Source organism: Macaca nemestrina, chromosome 19 (genome assembly GCF_043159975.1).
Source record: "Macaca nemestrina isolate mMacNem1 chromosome 19, mMacNem.hap1, whole genome shotgun sequence".
Lineage (NCBI taxonomy): Eukaryota > Metazoa > Chordata > Mammalia > Primates > Cercopithecidae > Macaca > Macaca nemestrina.
This window is the reverse complement of record NC_092143.1, coordinates 4,303,305-4,309,304: the sequence shown is the minus strand read 5'-3', so window position 1 is coordinate 4,309,304 and position 6,000 is coordinate 4,303,305.

Genomic DNA, 6,000 nt, shown 5'->3' with positions numbered 1-6,000 from the left:
TCTATAAAGAGGGAACAATAATATGTGCTACTTCATCTGGTTGTCATAATAGTTAAACAAGGTAATGCATATAACACATATCACATCATGCCTGCCATTTCTAAGAAATATCGGTGGCTATAATTATTGTTACTAGCATCATCAGCATAGTTATTGTTTAGCAATGGCTCAGGGGCCCACAGGAACTTACCCACCTACTGGTTTCTTTTCTTGCCCCACAGCAGTGAGCTTTGTGCAATATTCCTTCAGCAGTACCATAAAGTAAGGTTAAACAGGGCCCTAATAAGAACTATTAGATACACAGATAGCCCAGTATTGACTGAGGTGTCTGTCTGTCTTACCAGTATACTCAGGTGTCTATTCTCACATTCTGAAATAGAGATAAACATGTAGCTGGAAACTCTTCTAGATACGAATGTATGCCATATACCAGAAATGACATCAAACACTGAATTAATGTGTGTGGGCTTGACATGAAGTCATAATTAACAATGTTTATAGTCTTGATTTCAACATAATAATGTGAAATTAGAATATTACGATCTGAAGTTAGAAATCAAGGCATCGTAATGTGTATATTTTTGGTGATGCTGTTTTAAGGTACCTTAGTTTTTAAAGCACATACTACTGAACACCATTTAATAGAAATATATTTCATTTCACTTTGTTTCTATCACTTTAAGTTGATTTTTAAGATACTGTCAAAAAGTGACATTCATTATGGTCTTCTTTTAAAGGAAAGTTAAACAAATTTCAGATTTTCAAAGGCACATACTGAGTTGTTGAATTAAGAATGAGCCTGACATTGAAAAGGCGTTCTCTGAGATCATGTCATTTGCAGGAACGTGGATGGAGCTGGAGGCCTTAGCAAACTAACGCAGAAACAGAAAACCAAATACTGCATATTTTCACTTATAAGTGGGAGCTAAACAATGAGAACACGTGGACACAAAGAGGGGAACAACAGACACTGGGACGAACTTGAGGGTGTAAGGTGGGAGGAGGGAGAGCATCAAAAAAAAATAAAATAAAATAACTACTGGATCCTAGGTACCTGGCTGATGAAATAATCTGTACAACAACCCCCCATGACATGGGTTTACCCATGTAAGGAACCTGCATGTGTACCTCTGAACCAAAATAAAGTTTAAAAAATTTGTAATTTGCCTTTTGGTTCTTAAAACACAGAGAGAGAGAGAGAGAGGGAGAGAGAGGGAGAGAGAGAGAGAGAGGGCATTCTCCATTTTCTCCATTTTAATGTATCCATGCAGTGTTGCTGAACCTTTAATAACCACATAGGTGTTAGTCTGGCCATTTCCATGGTGGCAACCATGCACCATTAACCAAGGCCAAACAGCCAATCACCTAAAATGCAAAGGCACGGGAACTCAAGGCCCAGGATCACAGGATGAAGCAGAGGAGGGAAACAGCCACGTCACAGGCTTTGTGTTCTCATGACCAGGCAAGTAGAGACAGTTAAGGAATTGTTCTTTTTGCTGAAGATATTAACCAGGAATAAAAAATTATCTGAAGGTTTAAGGTTATGGTCATACAGAAGATTCTAGGCTCCTGAAAAATCTCACTGGTAATTGGTTGAGCACAAAGGAGCACCTTTAGTGATGGGGACACAATGGGGATGAGGGATGATGTGGACAAAGAGCTCACGTCCCGTGGGGACTTGCCCTCATCTTCCTGTGCCACAGCGGGCATGTTTGACTTATGGGAGCTCATGTTTCCAGCCATGAAAATCCAGGCAGTCAGATATTCTTCATCATAAGTGTTTTAAAGCACTGGTTTACAATTACAGAATTTAAAATAAGCTTCTCAAAACCGTTTCTTTGGGGAAAATTCCCACCTAAAAACCACAACTACAAAAAAGAGAACATAATTTTAAAATGTAATATTTTGAACAGCTTCCCAGCATGGATGATGCAAATATCAAAATGCGGAGGGCCGATCACACCCCATGCACACGCCCCTCAAGAACCGTCTTGCAAGGATTTGCTCACAGCTTTGGAGAAACGCAGAATGCTGGGATGTTTCAGATAGAGGAACATGCAAACCCAGGCTGAAGGATGCAGGAAGTCATCACCATTTGTAAACTCCACCTGGAAAGCTTTGTCTCAGGTCACACACACACACACACCTGCACAATTATATACACACACACAGAAGTCCAATTTTAGGAGCATTGCATTTGACTTGCAATTCATTTCTAAACTTTTGAGGAGCCTGGAATCAGCAGGAGATTGGACACCAGAAGTAATAAGTGAATTCATCTTTTAAGAAAAGTTTCTTGAAGCAGGAAAAACATTTTCAAACTCCCTACCCCTTAGAGTCAAAAAGCTTCTGGTTGCTACTTGCTCTGTTCCTGCATGGGCTGCTGGTGACCAGCTGAAACAAAGTTGAGGAGCCCCAAGGAGGTGTCCCAGGTCAAGCTGGAAGAAAGTGGATGAAGAGGAAGAAGCATCCAGGCCATCAGGGAGGCTCTTCTAAGAGCAGAGGGGGCCTGGGAGCACAGGGGCTCCTGCTGAGCTCTTCTGCAGACTCATACTGGGGACCACTCTGACTTCACCACTTGCCAGCCCTCGGATGGCCATGTGTTCCACCTGAAAACACCTCTCTGGCCCCATGCAATTCTCTGACCCTGCCGATCACAGTTAGTTGTTCCTGGCCAGGTAAGAATACTTGTGTTGGTTCTAGAAGGTGGCAGGTGTCCTTGAACCTCATGGGAAGTTCAGAGGATTTCATTGCTGGAGCAATGAAAATCCTTTCAATATTGTAATAAGAATTCTTGCTCTGAGATGACGGAAAATGCCCTTGATGCTGGGAAAATTACAAGTAGCACTTTGATGAGAAAGAGTCTAACATATCAAGTTAAAGAAAATTCTCATCACGCTAAAATTTTTGTGGCTCTGTGGAATTGAAAATTATCTAGTAAATAATCCTCATTTCACAATATTTCAATATCACCCTTCTTTCAACTCACCAGATATGTGAAAACTTTTCCTGTCTCTTATCTCAATACTAAGCCCCCACATTAAAATCCCTTTGCTTCATGCCAGAACATCCACCATGTTTATGTTTCTCTTTGTCTCTATCAAACCTTCCTTCAGTTCCAGATCATCTTTTCCCAACATCCCATTTAATGATTCTTCTCCTGAAAGTCTACTGTGGACAACCTATCTTCTTGGAAGACAACAAGATTCTCAATCAATGAAACGCTTAAGAATTATTCAGCAATTACATAAAAACGCACCATGTCTAGACTCTGTCCTTAAAGATTTTGTTTTGGGGAAGTGTCTAGAAATTCACGTTACCAAAGTAACGTATATGGTGTTGGGTGGTAGTCACAGTCCATGTGTGGGGCTGGTTGCCGTAATAGCAGATGCCTACAGTAGCCTGATGACAGTACTTCAATTCTTCTTGTGTTTCACACTCTAGTTTATTTATACTAAGTTACAAAGCTGTAAGTGTGGGGTAACCAATAGTCCACATAGCATCTTTGGGAAAATTAGATTAAAACACTCTAATTTCAAAGTGCAGTCCCCATTCTGGGATGCAGGATCATACTGGCAGAACTCCATACAGACCTCAGTCTCCACCAGGCTCTTGGCCACCAAACAATCTGAACAACAATTGTGGTGGCCCTGGCTAGGTTTATGAGGTAGAGAGTAAAAATCCCCCTTAGCTGATCAATTTTGCAGTGTTTTGATCTGAATGGCTTAGTTTTTGAAATTTAGCCAAATGTTAGAAAACCTTGGCAACACAATTGAACTCATGGAAATAATATTCATCACTAAGGCAAAAAAAAATACGAAGAAAGAAGCATCAAGGATAATTTTTGAGAGCATCAAACTGGGAGAAGAAGTAAAGGCAAGAAAAAGAAAGTCTGACTTGCCAAGGTTGTTTAATCAATTCGCAAATATTTTTGAGCACTGACTGGGTGTAAATTCTATCCTAGGCACTTGGGGAAAAACAAGTAAAAAATGTGGCACCTGCCGCCAATAGTGCATAATCGAATTAGGGAGCCAGGGTAATTAAGATAATGAAAACACCTTCATTTGGGTTTCCATAGCAGTGTGCACATGCCCATTTTAGCTCTGATCACTTAGCTGTGCTGTTGTTTACTTATCTGTCTTGCTTCCTTCCCACTCTGTGAATACCTCAGGAGCGGGCCAAGAACATTTCCATTTTAGAGTGCAACGGCCACTGCAATCCCGCGTTCATGGGGAAGTTTCAGGAGGGAATCAAAGAAGCCAATGCCGGGGCCACCTGCTTTAGACATTGCTTGAGAAGGAGGGGAGCAATAAAGACACCAGGAACGGCCACTGCAATCCTGGGCTCATGGGGCAAGTTCAGGAGGGAAGCAAAGAAGTGAATGCCAGGGCCACCTGCTTCAGACATTGCTTGAGAGGGAGGGGAGCAATAAGGACACCAGGACAGGAATGTGAACACCCACTCATAAGAGCACAGACAGGCCGGGTGCAGTGGCTCACGACTGTAATCCCAGCACTTTGGGAGGCCGAGGTAGGCGGATCATGAGGTCAGGAGTTTGAGACAAGCCTGGCCAACATAGTGGCACCCCATCTCTACTAAAAATACAAAAAAAAAAAAAAAAGTAGCTGAGTGTGGTGGCGGGCACCTGTAATCCCAGCTATTTGGGAGGCTGAGGCAGGAGAATCGCTTGAACCTGGGAGGCAGAGGTTGCAGTGAGCCGAGATCGCACACTTGCACTCCAGCTCTGGCAATAGTGCAAGACTGCGTCTCAAAAAAAAAAAAAAAAAACCGAAGCACAGAGAAACCAAGGGAGACCAGACGACTCCCTTCCAGAAACAGTTATAAAGGCATGCAACCTGAAGTCAGAAAAACAGAGCTCCACACTCCACCTGTGTGACCCGGGGACTGGCCCTCGCCTCTCTAAATGTCAGTGTCCTCATCTGCTAAATAGGGGACACACCTTCATCAGTGGATTAAAGACACCTTGATTGAAGAGGTGTCCGGGGACATGGCCGGTACTGGACGCCGGGCCATAGCACTAGTAGAAGCTGATTTGTCAGTTATCTACTCCACGAGAACACAAGCTCCACAAGGAAAGGAGCTTTTACCTGCTTGTTTCCTTTTGGGTTCCCTGTGCCTAGAACAGAGCCTGCCGTGGAGCGAGGACTTCACAAACAGGGATGAATAGAGGAGTTATTCGTTGTAGCCGTCGTTGCTGTCGTTTTTATTACTATCATGCCCTGCTGTTAAAACCCTGGCAGGCAGAGTCATATGTGATGGATGCAAGGACTGAAAAGTTGGAAATTAACTTGTCCTTGAAAATCACGTGAAAGCCTAAAGATGAAAAAAATCACTGTAACCTCAAGATTGGTGACTGTCATTTAAAAAAAGACGAGCCAATCCAACAGGGAATGTTTTCTCTACAGCCCCTTCTTTCCTCTGTTGCATCCCCCTATCTTTTCACATTTTTATTTTTATTTTTTATTTCTATTTATTTATTTATTTATTTTGAGACGGAGTCTCGCTCTGTCGCCCAGGCTGGAGTGAGTGGTGCGATCTCAGCTCACTGCAAGCTCCGCCTCCCGGGTTCACGTCATTCTCCTGCCTCAGCCTCCCAAGTAGCTGGGACTACAGGCGCCCACCACTGCGTCTGGCTAATTTTTTGTATTTTTAGTAGAGACGGGGTTTCACCATGTTAGCCAGGATGGTCTCCATCTCCTGACCTCGTGATCTTCCCACCTCGGCCTCCTAAAGTGTTGGGATAACAGGCGTGAGCCACCGCGCCCAGCCCCTTTTCATTTTTAACATCATGCACGTTCAAAATCAAAGGTCCCACAGTTTCATTGTAAACAATTATCATAGATCCTACCTTAGGACCCAAGCTGGAGCCATTTCAGTTTTCCTGTCATATCCTGTAAAATCACACCAATGAAAAAAGATTGACTGCATACCGAATGGGTCAACCTGATGGCCACCCGGATGCACACAGACTAGAAGACA